Source organism: Diabrotica undecimpunctata, unplaced genomic scaffold, assembly GCF_040954645.1.
Source record: "Diabrotica undecimpunctata isolate CICGRU unplaced genomic scaffold, icDiaUnde3 ctg00000444.1, whole genome shotgun sequence".
In the NCBI taxonomy this organism is placed as follows: domain Eukaryota; kingdom Metazoa; phylum Arthropoda; class Insecta; order Coleoptera; family Chrysomelidae; genus Diabrotica; species Diabrotica undecimpunctata.
The window spans coordinates 206,519-224,843 of NW_027311902.1; the positions used below are offsets into that span (position 1 = coordinate 206,519).

The 18,325-nt window shown below is 32.4% G+C and overlaps 1 long non-coding RNA gene across 1 annotated transcript in view; it reads right to left on the reverse strand.

The window, feature by feature from the left end:
• Positions 1 to 271: 271 nt before the first annotated feature.
• The window catches only part of LOC140431215 (uncharacterized), a 353,293-nt gene continuing 335,239 nt past the window's right edge, over positions 272 to 18,325 (reverse strand). The window contains exon 4 of the long non-coding RNA XR_011949642.1: positions 272 to 432. This is a non-coding gene — a long non-coding RNA (uncharacterized lncRNA). The remainder of the gene's footprint in view (positions 433 to 18,325) is intronic.

Consider the following 18,325-nt stretch of genomic DNA (forward strand, 5'->3'; position numbering starts at 1 on the left):
TATGTCGACATCTTGTATATTTTTATATAATGTTTGATGATCTTTAACGAGCTGAGCTATAACAATTGATAAAACGCGTCCATTTGTTTCAGTGCCCAGTCTAAAATAAAAATCGTCTGTTTTTTACTGATCGCGATAACAAATTTTTATTAAAGTAAATTAAACGTGTAATTACCTCCTATTTGTGCCGGTTCTAGTAGATTGTTAGAGTTGTTCGTTGTAACAAACTGCACGTTTTGTTTGAAGTCATTTTTACTTAAACTGGTGGTGGCGTTGTTGGCGGAACTGTTGAGATTGTCGAACGTGTCCGGAAATGGTTTAGCCAATTGGAAAAATAAAAAAAGGAAAATAGGTACTAAGCACTGATTCGAATTCATGTTGACCTTATTCCGGAAATGCATCAGACTGGAATTTATCTATTCCATATTTTATCTGAAACAAAGAAAGTATATATGTAACATTTATTTTTGTCAGTTTTAAAGAAAAATGCATTTGATTTGTGATAGTAATAAGTAATGGGCAGTGGCGGCTGGTGATGTAGCTATGCTGCGCTCGCTAGACAAATGATTGTACAAACAATAATATTTCATATTTGCATAATTCCTTTTCACACTTTTCTGTTAAAACTTTATTCCACTAAAATATATTTAACTAACCGAAACAAATTTTAAAAAAATTATTATTTTTTAAATGTCCTCATTTAATTGGGGGATGCTTTCATAATTTCCCATAAAGAAATGACGATACCATGTGAACGGCACTCAGTAACCCTAATCTTTTAGAACCACTTAGTCTTTATACACGGAGCTTCTACGATGGACGTTCAGAAAACAGTCCTGAGATAAAACTTACCGATTGATTAAGTATTACTCGTAGATATGTAATACATAATTGAAGACATGAAATAAAAAATAATGTGGTAAGTGCCAAAAAATCTCATCGTTATTTTATACCTTTAAAATCTTCCAAGTACCATAACCAACAACCTATATTATGCGCTTAGTCGCCGGGTTATTATTACGTCCTTAAACAATTCTCAACGGAGTGCGTGTTTTTCAATCGCCACAACGTCGCCGGTAAAAAATGTGGTAAGTGCCAATAAATATGACAGTTTCAGTACTGTTTTGATGTTGTATTAGTAAAGTTGTTATTGTTTATCTCGTTCTGTATAATCTTAAACTCATATAAGAATGAATGCTGGTGCTACTTCTAGAAAGGACAATAAGCAAAAGGAAAGGCAGAAAAAAAGAAATGCTGGAGAAGAGTACTATACAAAGAAAAATAATAAAAAAGTTACTGTCAAGCAGCCTTCTGAAAATAAGGTTAAATTAAGTCAAATATTGTTTTTATTTTTGGGCACTAATTGTTCTGAAATTTTGTTTTAGATATTGTCCAAATACAACTTCAAGTGTAAAGAGATACAGTATGAACAAAAATTCACGAGGCCTTTTCACGAATTTTATGGTTTCAATGATAATGTACGGCAAAATACGTATGCTATTAATTTTATCCATGTGTGTGCTATCAAGAGGAGAAGGCATGGAAATTATGAAAAACCAGAAGAGAGTAAGAGGCAGGTTACGCTTTCCTTTACATTGCCCAACGGAGAAGGCAACATTTTAAAGGTGTGTAGGAGGACATTTTGCGCGGTGTTTGGAATAACTTCAATACAAATTGAAACGTTAGCTAAGTTAAAAAAAAAGAAGAGTCAGTTTATAAAGAAAGGAGAGGTAATAAACTGCAGTTTAGAAAGTTCGTGCCGGAAGGTAGAGCATTGGTTATCGAGCACATAAACAAATTTCCCAGACCCGTGGGACACTACACCCATTTAAAAAGCGAGAAACAGTATCTGAGCTCCGAACTCAATATAAATAGACTTTACTTGGCGTTTAAGAAAGCTCATCTTGATAGTTTTTATGCGTTCGTTTTCACTTTCAAATTTTAAAAAAGAATTTTCCCAAATTAAGCTTTTGTAAGCCTAGAACGGATACCTGTGCTACCTGTGATTTACTACACATGCAAACAACAGATGCCCCACAAAAAGATGCTCAAAGAACTTCACCACCGAAAAGCTGAAGCAGCTGTAGAAGCAATGAGAAAAGACCATCAGAATTGTCAGCAACCCACGAGTGACACCATGACAGATTCTATGCCATAGACATAATTCATAGTCAAATGTTTTTAATTGTCAACCTTTGTATGGCTTCATGTTTTGTGGCATGAGGGTATAACAGGACGTAGAGGGAATGAAATTGCATCGTGTATGTTGAAAGCATTCACTCATATACGGACACAGAAACGAAAAGTAACAATTTAAAGCGCCGGACAAAATAAAAATAAAATGTTATTGTTTTTATGGATTAATTTGGTTTCCAAGGGATATTTCGATGAAATAAATCACAAGTATCTAGTATCGGGTCATTCATTTATGAGTTGCGACAGGGATTTTGCCCAAATTAAAAAGAGAAAAAGCAAGAGAAGTGTGAGGTACCTATGGATATGGTAAGAATGATGACAACAGCTGTAAAGAAAACACCATTTTTTGTTACATTATTAAACCGCGAGGACTTCTTTGATTTAAAGTTACTTCTGAAGTTCAATCAGTACATCCAAGCTTTAAATTTCAAAAGCTCAATTGATCAATAATAACCGACAAAATCCAGGATTAGTTAAAATACGAGAAACTCTAAATGAATTGGAAACTTGGAAATCAACAAAGGTTTTAAAGAGAAATGTTACAATTAAAACTACTGCAGAAATGACTATTCCTAACTTGACCTGCCAAAGTAGAATTTCTGAAAAAAAAAACTTGTTGGCAACGGTTCCCTATTTGAAGAAAAAAAAATAGAAAATTTTATGAAGACCTATTTAATCCCAATACTCATTAGAACCTACATGTTTTGTGTTTTTCGTTATTACTTACTCCAATATTTTATATTTTTGTGATGGCGGCACTTAGCACATTCTTAGATTTTATAGCTGTTTTATTTTTTTACAATTATTTTACAAACAGTTCGCAAAATAATTTAATGCACAAAAACATAATTCACTTTAATAAACCTATGTTTAATTTTGAGAAAACTATTTCTAATACATTCATTGTGGAAGAAAAAAAATAGATTATTTTGAAATAATGATTTTGGCACTTACCACATTATTTATTTCAAGTCTTCAATTTATTTTGTGTTAATACAGTTAAGTTGAAGTCTTAACCCTGAATTACTTGCATAGCACCTTGTTACACATTAGCGGTCGCGTGGGATACAGGTGTGTCACAGGATAAATCTTATTTAATATGTGTAGGTACATTTAATTACCATTTTAATATAAAACAGAGTTTGTTTTTATGAAATATTTATTAAACAACAATATTTTGATAAGCCAATAAACATATTTCAAAAATTAAACTCAGATAAAACGGTAACCAGATCATTCATCTTCTTATCTTCAGCATTTTAAACAGACCACCGGTGATTCTTTCTGATGTTTTTTTGCAGATCCAATTTTTCTCTTTCTTCAGGACACATATGTAGTATCGACCATTTTCTGTGTTAGCTCTCTTTGGTTGGGATGTAGTTGTTTCTGAAAAAGTTGAAGCTTACTTCCAATTTTATTTATTTATGGCCTCATGGATCAGAGTTGTTGGACACATTCCTAAATGATATAAACGATAAAGAAGAGACAATAACATTTACCATGGAAAAGGAATATAATAACACATTACCTTTTCTGGATGTTTTAATCTCTAAGAACGATACTGGATACGAAACTCAGGTGTATAGAAAACCAACACACACCAACAGATATTTAAATTTCAAATCAAATCACAATATTAATATTAAAAAGGGAATTATTAAATCCTTATACGATAGAGCCAAAATTACTTGTTCTAACGAAAATTCGTTCTTGGAGGAAAAACATTTGTTAACATCTGTTTTATTAAAAAATGATTATCCTTTATCGTTTATAAATAAGGAATTTTCAACAATCGATCGAATAGAACAAAACAACTTAGAACGAGATCCTACAGCATATGCAAGAAATAATACGAGGAAAATAACAATACCATACATAAAAGGATTATCGGAAAAGCTTAAAAGGATAGGAAATAAATTCAACATTTCAACAACATTCGAAACAACAAACACGTTGAGATCTATTTTGTCCAAAACCAAACCTAACAATGAACAAGAAAGGACAAAGAATTGCATTTATAAAATACCTTGTGAATGCGATCAGTTTTATTTAGGTGAAACATCAAGACCATTAAATGTTAGAATAAGTGAACATCAATCCTATATTAAAAATAGAGAATTTGATAGATCTCAAATATGTAAACACGCATGGGATAATGAACATAGGGTTCAATGAAATGATTCAAATATAGTCCTAAAAGAAACGGATGGTAAAAAGAGAAAAATCAAAGAAGCGGCTCTAATTATGCTAAATGAGACCAATTGTGTCGCGAATTCCTCGGCAGAATGTAGTAGGATCTGGTTACCCATATTGAAAGAGGAAGTTATTAAAAGGAAAATACCAGTATTGGTAAGTCAGTAACATATAGAGAATACATCATTTATGTTTTTTAAATAACAAACATATAAAATCGGAATTTGGTGTTTATTGAAGGTAAACTAAATGCACGATCAAATACTTACCATGTCGGGATAGTATTATGAGGTTTTTTTCCTGGTTTTTCCCTCATAATTTACTATGGAATCACTAACAGGAGAATTTTACTGTCATCATGGCATGTATTTGTCTTTTTAAAGACGAATTACATGTTATGTTCTTTTCTGACGGATATTCTCAAGTTAAAGTTGATTTCATGTAATCGAATGAACTATCTTATAAGTAAAGTCGTCCCAGGAACGCAACTCAACAATATTGGCAATATCATTTTAAAGTCGTCTACTTTAAAATGTATAAGGTATGTCTAAATTGTCAATATAGATGAGTCAGATAAAATTAAATTATTAGAAGAATTTTTCACTAAGTAACAAAAAACAAAATTTGTTTAATTTACTAATGTTTGTATTTTGAGAACGATTTCCGAAGTGGAAATTGAAACGTCAATAAACGTATTTTAACCTTTAATTGTGGCTTATTCCCATTTAAATATAAATTACTTCCAATTTTTCTTCGATTTCAAGTAAAAATTGGCATTTTTCCCTCAATTTTTTCGAAAATTTGGGAGTGCAAAGTGTCTTTCTAATCTGCGGCTTCTTTAAATCCAAAGTTAAGCCGCGTGAAAATACATGCTTTTTTTCTAACTTGGCTGCACCGTACTGAAGATGACCAGTAATCAGAAATACGTATATATGGTTGCCCTCCATATTATATACGTATTTTATTATAATTTTTTCCTTTGTTGCGAGTTTTACCGATACCTACTCAGTTTAGTTTGTTATTAACTCACATTAACTGCTGTTAATATATATATATATATATATATATATATATATATATATATATATATATATATATATATATATATATATATGTAAATACTTTTTTCTTTTTGGGTGTGGTAGTCAATAAAAAATAGAGCTTTGCTAAGGCGTACTATTTATTCTGAATCCAAGCTTTCGGTGGTTTTTTGCCACCTTTATCAAGGTCTACAAAGAAAATTACTATGAAGTAACAAACTGAATGGTGCCAAAAAGGCTGTAAAAAACTATAAAAAACTTACCCGAATGTAAGATTCGTGGCATAAACAACAACGTTAAATAACATGATAAAACTGAGGTTGCAACTAAACTTAAAAATGTTACTGTTAAAAAACACTTTAAAAATTACTAAAAACGTTACAAGTTAAAAACAAAATGTAGGACGACATGTTGAAAACAGTCGTCGTTGCAGGCTTGATTTCAGTCACATTTCACGAGCAGAAAGAGAAAGTGAGTGGATAATTATTGTTTAAATAGTTTGGAGAAAATACAAAAAACAACTTTGAAAATAACGTCTAACAGAATACTGTTAGTGAATTTTTAGTACTGCCAACTGTATTACCAACTTGAAATTAAGCGGGAAATTAAAAATGTAAATTATAACATAAGCAATCGAAAGAAAATAGTATTTAGTAAATAGGTTTAGAAAAAACAACTCAAAACAAAACAAAACTGAATTAGTAATTGCAGTTTGATCGTAAATATTCAATTAATAATGATATTTCAAAAAAGGAAAGAACCAAAGAAAACTCTGAGATGCAAAATAGCTCAGTCAAAAGTCAATATAAAATTGTAAATTTTGCTAAGATTCTGGATCTCAGATCTCTTATTAAGATTGTTATTATCACTCTTGCTGATATGTACCATCTCTAAGAAAGTTCTCTTGAATTTATTTTTCTCTCTGGCTAATATTTTTACATTGTTGAAATCTATCTTATGGTCTAGATCGATAGTATGCTCTGCCAAAGCACAAGTAGGTTTGTTTAATCTACAATCACTCTTATGAGAAATAATACGGCTAGACAGATTCCTTCCAGTTTCACCAATGTACGTGGATGGACATTCAGTACATTGAATGCAATAAACAACATCTGTAGTCTCTAGAGTGGTTAGGGGTTGTTTTATTTTGCTATACAGCTGACGTATGGTTTTGATGTTCTTGTTAGCTATTTTGATATTCTTAAAGTCTTTAAAAATCTTAGTGAGTTCAACGGTTAGTTTCGGAATATATGGAAGGGCATAAAAATACACACTTGTTGGAGCAGAAATATTTTGTGCTGAGGGCACTGATTGTGACATAGTAAGTATGTTGTTTCTATTAACAAAGGGGACATTAAAAATTAATTTATTTATCAGTCTTAGAGGATATGAATTTTCAACAAAAATATTGCGTAAGAGGTTGAGATCATGTTGGAGATAATCCGGATGAGACAACCTTTTGACACGTTCTTTCATCGCTAGGACTAAATTAGTTTTCATCCTCGGGGGGTGGTAGGAGTGGTAGCTTATGAATCTATTGCTACATATGGGTTTTCTATACCATTGTGTTTTCACAACATTATCCTCACATCTATGCAAACTCATGTCAAGGAAAGGCAAAGATCCCTCCCGCTCCTCCTCGCATGTGAATTGCAAGTGTGGGTTTTGTTGGTTGAAAACATTTAACGTAGAGTGTATGGAGTCTGCAGGTAGTGCCAAGATTAAGTCATCCACATATCTCTTTATGAACGGTATTTCAAAATTGATTTGTTGCAAACTATCTTCAATCAAATCATCTAAGACATAATTGCACAGTATTGGTGAAATACTGGAACCCATTGGAGTACCAAAGACTTGTTTGTAGTAACAGTCATTAAAAATAAAAACATTAGAGTCAAAAACAAAAGAAATGAGTTTTTTGATATTAGCTAAGTTAAGGGTTGTGTGTATTGATATGTCATCCCAGTGTTTCTCAACGCTAACCAATATTGTGTGTAATGGTAAATTAGTGAACAGAGACACTACATCAAAACTAACGAGCTTATAGTTCGTAGGTAATTTAAAGTTATTAATAAAAGAACTGAAACTGAAAGAGTCCTGAATGCAAAACTCGCTGTTATTACTGTACGTTTCTGTGAGAATATTAGTTAAAAAACTTGCTATGGGGCCATTAGGTGTACCTATTGAGGACACTATTGGTCTCATAGACAGAGTAGGTTTATGAATTTTTGGGAGAGCATAAAATCTAGGAGCAATTGCATTGTAAATTTTCAAACTTTTACCAACTGATTGATCTATTTGATTCTCCTTTACCAAATCAGAAACTAGTTTATTAGCCTTTTGTTGCAAAGTACACACGGGATTATTGTTCAACTTTTTATAATATTTAGTGTCAGTGAGTAAGTCTTCACATTTTTGTATATAGTCCCTAGTGTACATTGCTACAGTGACATTGCCTTTGTCGGGTAAGTTTTTTATAGTTTTTTACAGCCTTTTTGGCACCATTCAGTTTGTTACTTCATAGTAATTTTCTTTGTAGACCTTGATAAAGGTGGCAAAAAACCACCGAAAGCTTGGATTCAGAATAAATAGTACGCCTTAGCAAAGCTCTATTTTTTATTGACTACCACACCCAAAAAGAAAAAAGTATTTACATATATTTTTTCCAAACTAGTCAAAAAACTTTGGACTACTTTTTCTTACTTTGTAGTATGGGTTTTTATGAGGACATCAGACTCCAATACGGACCATTACTTGTGTCGTATCTAAAGGAATGGGCTAATGTGAACACCAAACTGGCAGCGTTAAGGAACAGAAAGACTTTTTTAATTAAGTGTCGAAATGCAGATTGTTTTCCGAACCATATCACGAACAGCTTGACAAATGTGAATAATTTACTTCATCATAGGAGAGGAGAGATAGATTTTCGTGCTCAAGGACTTAGTAAAAGGTTTGGAAAAAATATTCTCAATCTAGAAATTAAGATTACTTTTGCTGATATTAATCATTTAGAAAATAAGCTAAAAGATCTCCAGGCCAAATCAAAATCTATACTTAATTATTACACATATGTTGAGTTCAAACGTAGACAACAAGTAATTTATAACAATCTTTTTCATAAAATTAAGAGAACCAATATCAATAAATTTAATAAGTTCAGATTAGATAGTTTTGACAGTATTGATTTCAGGGAGAGTTGGTTTAAAAACCTCACAGACTTAGAATTTCCTGTAGAAGTTAAAAAGTTGTTGGCTTTAGGCCCTAAGTTCGCTTTACTTCCTAACAAAAAAGATTTTAAAGTTTCCTCTTTGTTGGCAGACATCGAAAACATTTTAAGACCAATTGAGAATGTCGATAAGGACATTCTGAGGTCCAAATGCACTAATATAATTACTAACTTTCTCAACAAAGATGAAAAAGACCATTTCTTAAATAAATATTATATCAAATGCAAAACTTTTTTGAAACATCACCCTGAGATCAAGATTGTCCAGAGCGACAAAGGCAATGTCACTGTAGCAATGTACACTAGGGACTATATACAAAAATGTGAAGACTTACTCACTGACACTAAATATTATAAAAAGTTGAACAATAATCCCGTGTGTACTTTGCAACAAAAGGCTAATAAACTAGTTTCTGATTTGGTAAAGGAGAATCAAATAGATCAATCAGTTGGTAAAAGTTTGAAAATTTACAATGCAATTGCTCCTAGATTTTATGCTCTCCCAAAAATTCATAAACCTACTCTGTCTATGAGACCAATAGTGTCCTCAATAGGTATACCTAATGGCCCCATAGCAAGTTTTTTAACTAATATTCTCACAGAAACGTACAGTAATAACAGCGAGTTTTGCATTCAGGACTCTTTCAGTTTCAGTTCTTTTATTAATAACTTTAAATTACCTACGAACTATAAGCTCGTTAGTTTTGATGTAGTGTCTCTGTTCACTAATTTACCATTACACACAATATTGGTTAGCGTTGAGAAACACTGGGATGACATATCAATACACACAACCCTTAACTTAGCTAATATCAAAAAACTCATTTCTTTTGTTTTTGACTCTAATGTTTTTATTTTTAATGACTGTTACTACAAACAAGTCTTTGGTACTCCAATGGGTTCCAGTATTTCACCAATACTGTGCAATTATGTCTTAGATGATTTGATTGAAGATAGTTTGCAACAAATCAATTTTGAAATACCGTTCATAAAGAGATATGTGGATGACTTAATCTTGGCACTACCTGCAGACTCCATACACTCTACGTTAAATGTTTTCAACCAACAAAACCCACACTTGCAATTCACATGCGAGGAGGAGCGGGAGGGATCTTTGCCTTTCCTTGACATGAGTTTGCATAGATGTGAGGATAATGTTGTGAAAACACAATGGTATAGAAAACCCATATGTAGCAATAGATTCATAAGCTACCACTCCTACCACCCCCCGAGGATGAAAACTAATTTAGTCCTAGCGATAAAAGAACGTGTCAAAAGGTTGTCTCATCCGGATTATCTCCAACATGATCTCAACCTCTTACGCAATATTTTTGTTGAAAATTCATATCCTCTAAGACTGATAAATAAATTAATTTTTAATGTCCCCTTTGTTAATAGAAACAACATACTTACTATGTCACAATCAGTGCCCTCAGCACAAAATATTTCTGCTCCAACAAGTGTGTATTTTTATGCCCTTCCATATATTCCGAAACTAACCGTTGAACTCACTAAGATTTTTAAAGACTTTAAGAATATCAAAATAGCTAACAAGAACATCAAAACCATACGTCAGCTGTATAGCAAAATAAAACAACCCCTAACCACTCTAGAGACTACAGATGTTGTTTATTGCATTCAATGTACTGAATGTCCATCCACGTACATTGGTGAAACTGGAAGGAATCTGTCTAGCCGTATTATTTCTCATAAGAGTGATTGTAGATTAAACAAACCTACTTGTGCTTTGGCAGAGCATACTATCGATCTAGACCATAAGATAGATTTCAACAATGTAAAAATATTAGCCAGAGAGAAAAATAAATTCAAGAGAACTTTCTTAGAGATGGTACATATCAGCAAGAGTGATAATAACAATCTTAATAAGAGATCTGAGATCCAGAATCTTAGCAAAATTTACAATTTTATATTGACTTTTGACTGAGCTATTTTGCATCTCAGAGTTTTCTTTGGTTCTTTCCTTTTTTGAAATATCATTATTAATTGAATATTTACGATCAAACTGCAATTACTAATTCAGTTTTGTTTTGTTTTGAGTTGTTTTTTCTAAACCTATTTACTAAATACTATTTTCTTTCGATTGCTTATGTTATAATTTACATTTTTAATTTCCCGCTTAATTTCAAGTTGGTAATACAGTTGGCAGTACTAAAAATTCACTAACAGTATTCTGTTAGACGTTATTTTCAAAGTTGTTTTTTGTATTTTCTCCAAACTATTTAAACAATAATTATCCACTCACTTTCTCTTTCTGCTCGTGAAATGTGACTGAAATCAAGCCTGCAACGACGACTGTTTTCAACATGTCGTCCTACATTTTGTTTTTAACTTGTAACGTTTTTAGTAATTTTTAAAGTGTTTTTTAACAGTAACATTTTTAAGTTTAGTTGCAACCTCAGTTTTATCATGTTATTTAACGTTGTTGTTTATGCCACGAATCTTACATTCGGGTAAGTTTTTTATAGTTTTTTACAGCCTTTTTGGCACCATTCAGTTTGTTACTTCATAGTAATTTTCTTTGTAGACCTTGATAAAGGTGGCAAAAAACCACCGAAAGCTTGGATTCAGAATAAATAGTACGCCTTAGCAAAGCTCTATTTTTTATTGACTACCACACCCAAAAAGAAAAAAGTATTTACATATATTTTTTCCAAACTAGTCAAAAAACTTTGGACTACTTTTATATATATATATATATATATATATATATATATATATATATATATATATATATATATATATCGTCTCTATAGAGGTAAAACTCACTAACAACAGAGATATTCAACATTTTGTTCGTTTTTTGCTTTATAATTTTATTTATGGTTACTCTAGATAGAAGTGATATTATTTATGGAGGTTAGGTGTTACTTTACTATCCTGTTTTAAAAGAAATGATCACAACTCAATAATTTTAAAATTATTAAGCTAAATGTACTTAATGAATTTTACCTCAAACTATCATATTCCTGATTGGTACTTAGGGATAAACTAGGTAGAAAGTGATGAAAAATGTTATTATTTCGTTTACTATTATAAATTATAATAAATTCCTATAAAATTGAACACAATAAACAAAACATAACAAAAAATTTAATTTAAGAATGAATTGATGTTAAATCTTCTGATTTCTCATTAAAATTGGGTTCTGGCAGGTTGTCATTTGTAGAGGTACTTGTTGGTAGATTTTTATAATAATGATCTGGTATGAGATTTTCATTGCAAAGTTTGACTAGATCTCGTTTCTGTAAAGCTGAAGTTGGGAGTAAATCGTTATATTTATAAAGAGATTTTAACCCTATTTCTGAAATATCCGAATATTCCTTCTTCCTTGACGACAAGAAATATTTAATTTTTTATACGGCGATGAATGGTCATATCTAAAAAAAATCACATCGGCATGTTCTTTTACAAATTTGAAGCATTTAATTTTTAGCCAGGATACTGGGCAGCCGTCTTCATCTTTCATTTTATTTTTTATTATTGTTCGTGCCAAATTATTTAGATCATAGAAATCTATATACTTAAGTTCTCGTACTGCATACGGCTCCTTCTGTAATCTTTTTTGCCGTGCTAACCTAAATATTTCTAGCCAATCGTTTATGATAAAAGCTGTTCGGTTTTTTTTAGAATGCTATAGCGACATGTATAGAGTCGCACTCCATATCACTATGTCCTGACTTTAAAAATTTATGTTCTATGCATTTCAAGTGCGTAGTATGCACTGCATAGAGAAGTATGTTTTTTTACCAACTGGATAGACTCTTCATTAGTAGCGTTTGCAGAGATTTTCCGACCCCTTTTATCTTCACTGAAAAAACAACCTGCTTCATTGATTCCTTGTAATGCCGTGTTTATGGGACCATTAGAAATGCAAAGAGTTCTATCAAAAAAACTTGGCACATACTCTGTGCCGTCCGAAGGGACTTTCAAGGAAGTACAATCTTGAAACCGTTTTGTTGTTAACATTATTTTTTAAACGTTTTGGTTTACCTGGTGTAACATTTTTTATTATAAAATCTTTTTGCCTCTTAAAATCGTTAAAAGACCAATATGATTGACACAATGTCTTCCTATTCTTTTCATTAAAATTTAATGAGAATTTATATCTGCAATCTGTACAATCAACAAATTTGGGATCCTCTGCTTTGCATTGTTTAAATTTGTTATATTATGGCTCACATTGAATAAATAACATGGAGATTAAGAGGAGAATGGGAATGAACTCCGACATAATAGAATACATCGAACAGAAGAGGTTAACCTGGTACGGACATGTCAGAAGAGCAAACCAAAATCGGTGGATAAATAGAATAACAGAGTGGAGCTCGATAGGAAGAAGAAAGAGAGGCAGACCCCGAAGATCTTTCAGAGATGAAGTGGACGAAGCAATGAGTAGAAGAAACCTACAGGAAGGGGATTGGCTAAACAGGAAAAATTGGAGAAAACAATTGAGTGAAAGAATACAGTGAAAACTGTGGAAATCCTTGTATATATATATGGTTCACATTTGGAACGTTTCTCTTTAGTAATGTTTACTTTTCAGTATTTTTAATTTCGTTTTTGCCTTCTTGTTAATGTACAGTTTTTGGTATTCATTTCTGCAGCTTCAGCGGAGTCTGATAAATCGGAGATATCTGGTGTCGGAGAAAGAGGTGTCCATATCTATGTCATCAGAAAATTCACTGTCACTGCTTGATGAATACGGAAAGATTTTTAATGTACTTCGTTGTCTTTAACTTTTGCCATTATAACATCCTCTTTCGGCAATTGAAATACAAAAGTTAATTAGTCTCTGCATGATGATAACCGAATGGAGTAATTTTATGGCGGCCTATGTCCAGCAGTAAACGCAACATCGGGCTGGATTATTGTGGTGATTATGAATTACTTGGATAACAAATATAATAAGTAATATGTGTTTCTTTACCTGATCTGGAACAGTCTTCTCAGCCTCAATGTGACCAAATAACTCATTGTCCTTGTTTTGTACGCTTCCGGAATTAATTTCAGTAAGTAAATCATTTTTTATCCCTTTTTGATTGGGAAAATTAAATATAAAATTTAGTAACATGCATACACAACCTATTATACAAAAAGGTTTAAACACTAAGTAGGAGGTACATATTTACATTTTTTGTTAGTGTCTGTGTCATTGTCAATACACTTTCGACCATCCTAGTAGTTCTGGAGAACTGACAAACATTCATGTAATACGATTTGAAAATCTTCGAAAAAAAATATGTTTGTTTTAAAGTAATTTTAAACTATTTCACTTGATATTACATACCTCAAAACTTGTAGAAGTTATTGATGAATCATAAAGTTTGTCTGCATAACTTTTTCTCATTGATTGTGGCTATTATTTAGGGATTTATTAAAATATAGTAGTATCCACAAACTTACAAAGAGGCAGCATATATTTACACTAAATTATACTTTTAACAATTTTAATAACAACTGCACATAACCACAGAGACTAAAACCTAACCTAACCTAACCTAACTACAAAACCCCGTGTTAAAAGTATTGCCATAGAGGTAAAAATCACTAGGTGCAACCTGACTTTTACCTCCCAACGAAATGTAAACAAAGTGAATGTTTTTTACGATTCTATAACTGCCTTATTATTGGACGTAGCAACTAGTGAGTTGTACCACGCGAGAGTTAGATGTAGCATCTACTTTTACCCATAGATTTTGATCGCAGAACAAATTTCGCATTGAGACCACGTCACGGGATTAAGACAAATATTTTGTGTTTAATAAAGTAAACTAAAAAAACTTGTTTTATTTTAAGTATTAGATACTTTTAATAATATAATACGGTAATAATTTGAGAGATGTATGCTGTAATATATGTAGTACTTAACTGAAATTAATGATATTTACATAAAGGGTAAACCCTTAACCACTGACATGCGGTATGCCATACCGAGCCGAAAATATATTTTGTTGTAAAACGTGTTTTATAAAAGATTCTTAGAACACCATCTGTGTACTTTCAAGTGGGGTTTAATTGTACCTGCTCTCAACTGCTGCAGTTTTAGTACACGTTTAGTCTTTGAGCTACGTTGACATAAAGTTTTCTTGCGGTATCAAGTACCGCATGTCAGTATTTACGTTTCTATAGTTAAAAAAGCAGTGTAGTGTATTCTTTTGCTGTTAGTATGGCAGCAAGTTCATCCAGTTGTTCTAAATTTAGCCGCAAAACTGTAAAGCTTTCAGATGATGATTTTGAGGCTGTTTTATCTCAATGGGCTGACGAAGTGCCTAGTGATTTAGAATATTTTAGTGATAGTGATGTTGACGATGCAAGCGAAGAAGTATGTATTGAAAGTTCACACGACACCGGAAGTGAGCAGTCGGAAAGTTCTGAAGACGAATATTATTTAAATGATAATGGTAAGTCATATTTTTATGGCAAAAATCGTTTTAAGTGGTCTACTACAGCACCCTCGAAAACTGAAAGAACTCCGTTACACAACCTTGTAACAAAAGTACCAGCTGTGCGGTCCAGAGATGTAAGAAACGAAACTTCATCATTTTTTTTTTAATTTTCTTATTTCTGAGGATATAATACAAGAAATACGTAAATGGACAAATAATAAATTACGTGCAATTCGTGAAAACTATAAAAGAATGAATAGACCAGAACTAAATGAAATTGATGAAATAGAACTAAAAGCCTTTTTGGGATTGCTTTTATACTCATCAGATTTCAAATCCAATGACGAAGATATAAATTCTATATTTGCTACAGATGGCACTGGTAGAGATATATTCATGTATTATGCCAAAAGAAAGATTTGCAATATTTCTAAAATGTTTACGTTTTGATAACCCTCTGGATAGAGAAGAAAGAAAAAAGATAGATCCAACAGCAGCCATTAGTAACATATTTAATATATTCATATCGAATTGTCAAAAACTGTATTCCGTAGGCACATGTGTTTGTATTGATGAAATGTTGGTCGGCTTTAGGGGAAGGTGTAGGTTTAAAATGTATATGCCTAATAAGCCTGTGAAATACGGCATTAAAATAATATGCCTGACTGATGCACGAACAAGTTATTTATACAATGCCTATATATATGGAGGCAAGGACACTGACGAAACTGGGTTATCTGAGGAAGAAAAGAAGATGAATAAACCAAATCAATCCGTTCTTTGGCTTGCTAAACCTATTTATGGAACTAACCGTAATATCACAGCTGATAATTGGTTTAGTTCTATAGAATTAGTAAAGCAGTTAGAAGTAAAGAAGTTAACGTATGTGGGAACCCTCAAGAAAAATAAACGGGAAATCCCTCCGGAATTCCAGCCACACCATTGTAGGCAAGTAAATTCAACTACTTAAGGATTTACGAAAAGTTTATCCCTAATTTCCCATGTGCCAAAAAAATCGAGGGCTGTTTTACTTATTTCTTTGATCAGATTACTAGAATACCAGAAATTATAGCTCATTATAATCGTATGAAAGGAGGTGTCGATACTTTAGATGCCAAGTGTGCCAAATATTCTGTAAAACGTCGTTCTCGCCGATGGCCATTTACTATTTTTTACCGCATCATTGATATAGCTGTTAATTCGCATGTTGTGTACCAATCACTACAAGAAGATAATATGGAAAGGCTAAACTACACAAAGGAGTTGGCGAAACAATTAGTTTTACCTCATCCACAAAGAAGACTCGAAAATCGCAGAATCCCGAGAGAATTATTATGTGGTATTGAACGAATACTAGGACAAAACGCCAAAAAGAAGCAGATTTTGAAGAAAGGCTTGAGAAAAAGAAGACGTGTTACTTATGCCCAAGTGCATTAAAGCGAAAGAAATTTTATGTGTGCTTTTCTTGTGGAAAACCAGTGTGCTTACAGTGTACAAAGAAAAATTGCGGACCTTGCGCGCAAAATGACTAGTTATTTTATTGTAATTTTTGGTTATTGTCAGAATTTTTTTTTTTTTTTTTTTGTACCGCATCAACCCCTAGGGTTATTAGCGGGTGGTATATCTTTATTTTAGAAAAGTTACATTTAGTATATTATTTAAATTTACATAACAGTTTTGTAAAATACAAACATTTTATGTTATGTTACAGTTTGTTATACAGTTTACAATTTTTGATAAAATTTATTGTATTGCTGATGTCTTCTTTTAGAGTTTCTTTCAAATTGTGTTTTAGTTTTGCTGTCGATCTTGCTGTTGAGTACACTGGACAGTCTATCATTATATGTTGCACTGAAAATGGTATTTGACAGATGTGGCAAATCGGCTGAGGGTCCTTGGAGATGATGTATCCATGTGTAAATTTTGTATGACCTAGCCGCAGTCTGTTAATAACTACTTGGTCATGTCTTTTAGCTGGGAGCGGTAGTAAAGCAGAAGTAACATCTGGTTTGATACTTTTTAATTTTGCTTCTGTTTGGTTCCATTTTACTTGCCAGATTTTGTTCATGTAAGTTTTTATTAATGTTTTTTGGTCTAAAATTGGTATGTTTTGCATAATAGGAATTGTCATGTTATTGATAGTTTCTGTTGCTGCTTTATCAGCTGCTTCATTACCCTTTATCCCAACATGGGATGGTACCCATAAAAATGTTATGTTTTTACCACATGTTTGGGCATTGTATAGCATGTCTTTTATTAATGCTAAATTGGCATGAGTAGGATACATCTGCTTGACACCATTTAAGGCACTTAAAGAATCTGATATAATAAGAAAGTTTGTATCAATGCTGGTACATTGGTTCAGTGCGTTGAAGATTGCCTGCAGTTCTCCAGTATATATGCTACACTCCTTGGCTAGACGGGTGACAGAGGTGTTGTCTTCAAAAATAGCTGCAGCAGCTACACCATTACTGCTTTTAGAGGCATCAGTAAAAATTAGTTTGAAATCAGGGTATCTGGAGATGGTAGACCGGAATTGTTGTTGTATTTCAGAAGGATTGTGTGAATGTTTGGGATAGTTAAGTAAGGTAAAATCTACTTTTGGTATTTGAACTTTCCAGGGAGGAGACTGGCATCTGTTTGTAGAAGTGGCTCTCAATTGATGTATATCGAATTCAAATCGATTTATTCGTTCATTGAAAGGTAAGTTTCTAGGGCAATAATTTGAGTACAGATTTGGAGGGTTGCTCCTTATTAGGCTTGTTATAAACGGGTTTTCCTTTGCACTAAGATATTTAGTAGCACAACACATTGAAAAATATTGTCTTCTGAGAGTTAATGGCGGTTCTCCTGCTAGGACTTGAAGGCTGCTAATTGGCGTGGTTCTGAAAGCTCCGAAAACTATGCGTAATGCTGTGGATTGGATGATGTCCAGTTTGTTCATTTGAGTTTTAGTAGCAGTTTCGTAGCATATACATCCATAATCTAGTTTGCTTCTAATTAGAGCTTGATATAATCGCAGAAGAATAGTTGTGTCTGCGCCCCATTTGTGATTGGAAAGAACTTTTAGAAGATTTATTCTCTGTTGGCATGATTTAATTAGTTCATTTATGTGCGATGTCCATTTTAGTTGAGAGTCGAATGTCATTCCCAAAAATTTGATTTCGTTGATTGTTATAAGAGTATTTCCGTTAAGTTTTAAATTTAAGTGGTGTTGTGTTTTTCTTTTGTCAAATATTATTACTTTAGTTTTTTCGGTTGAA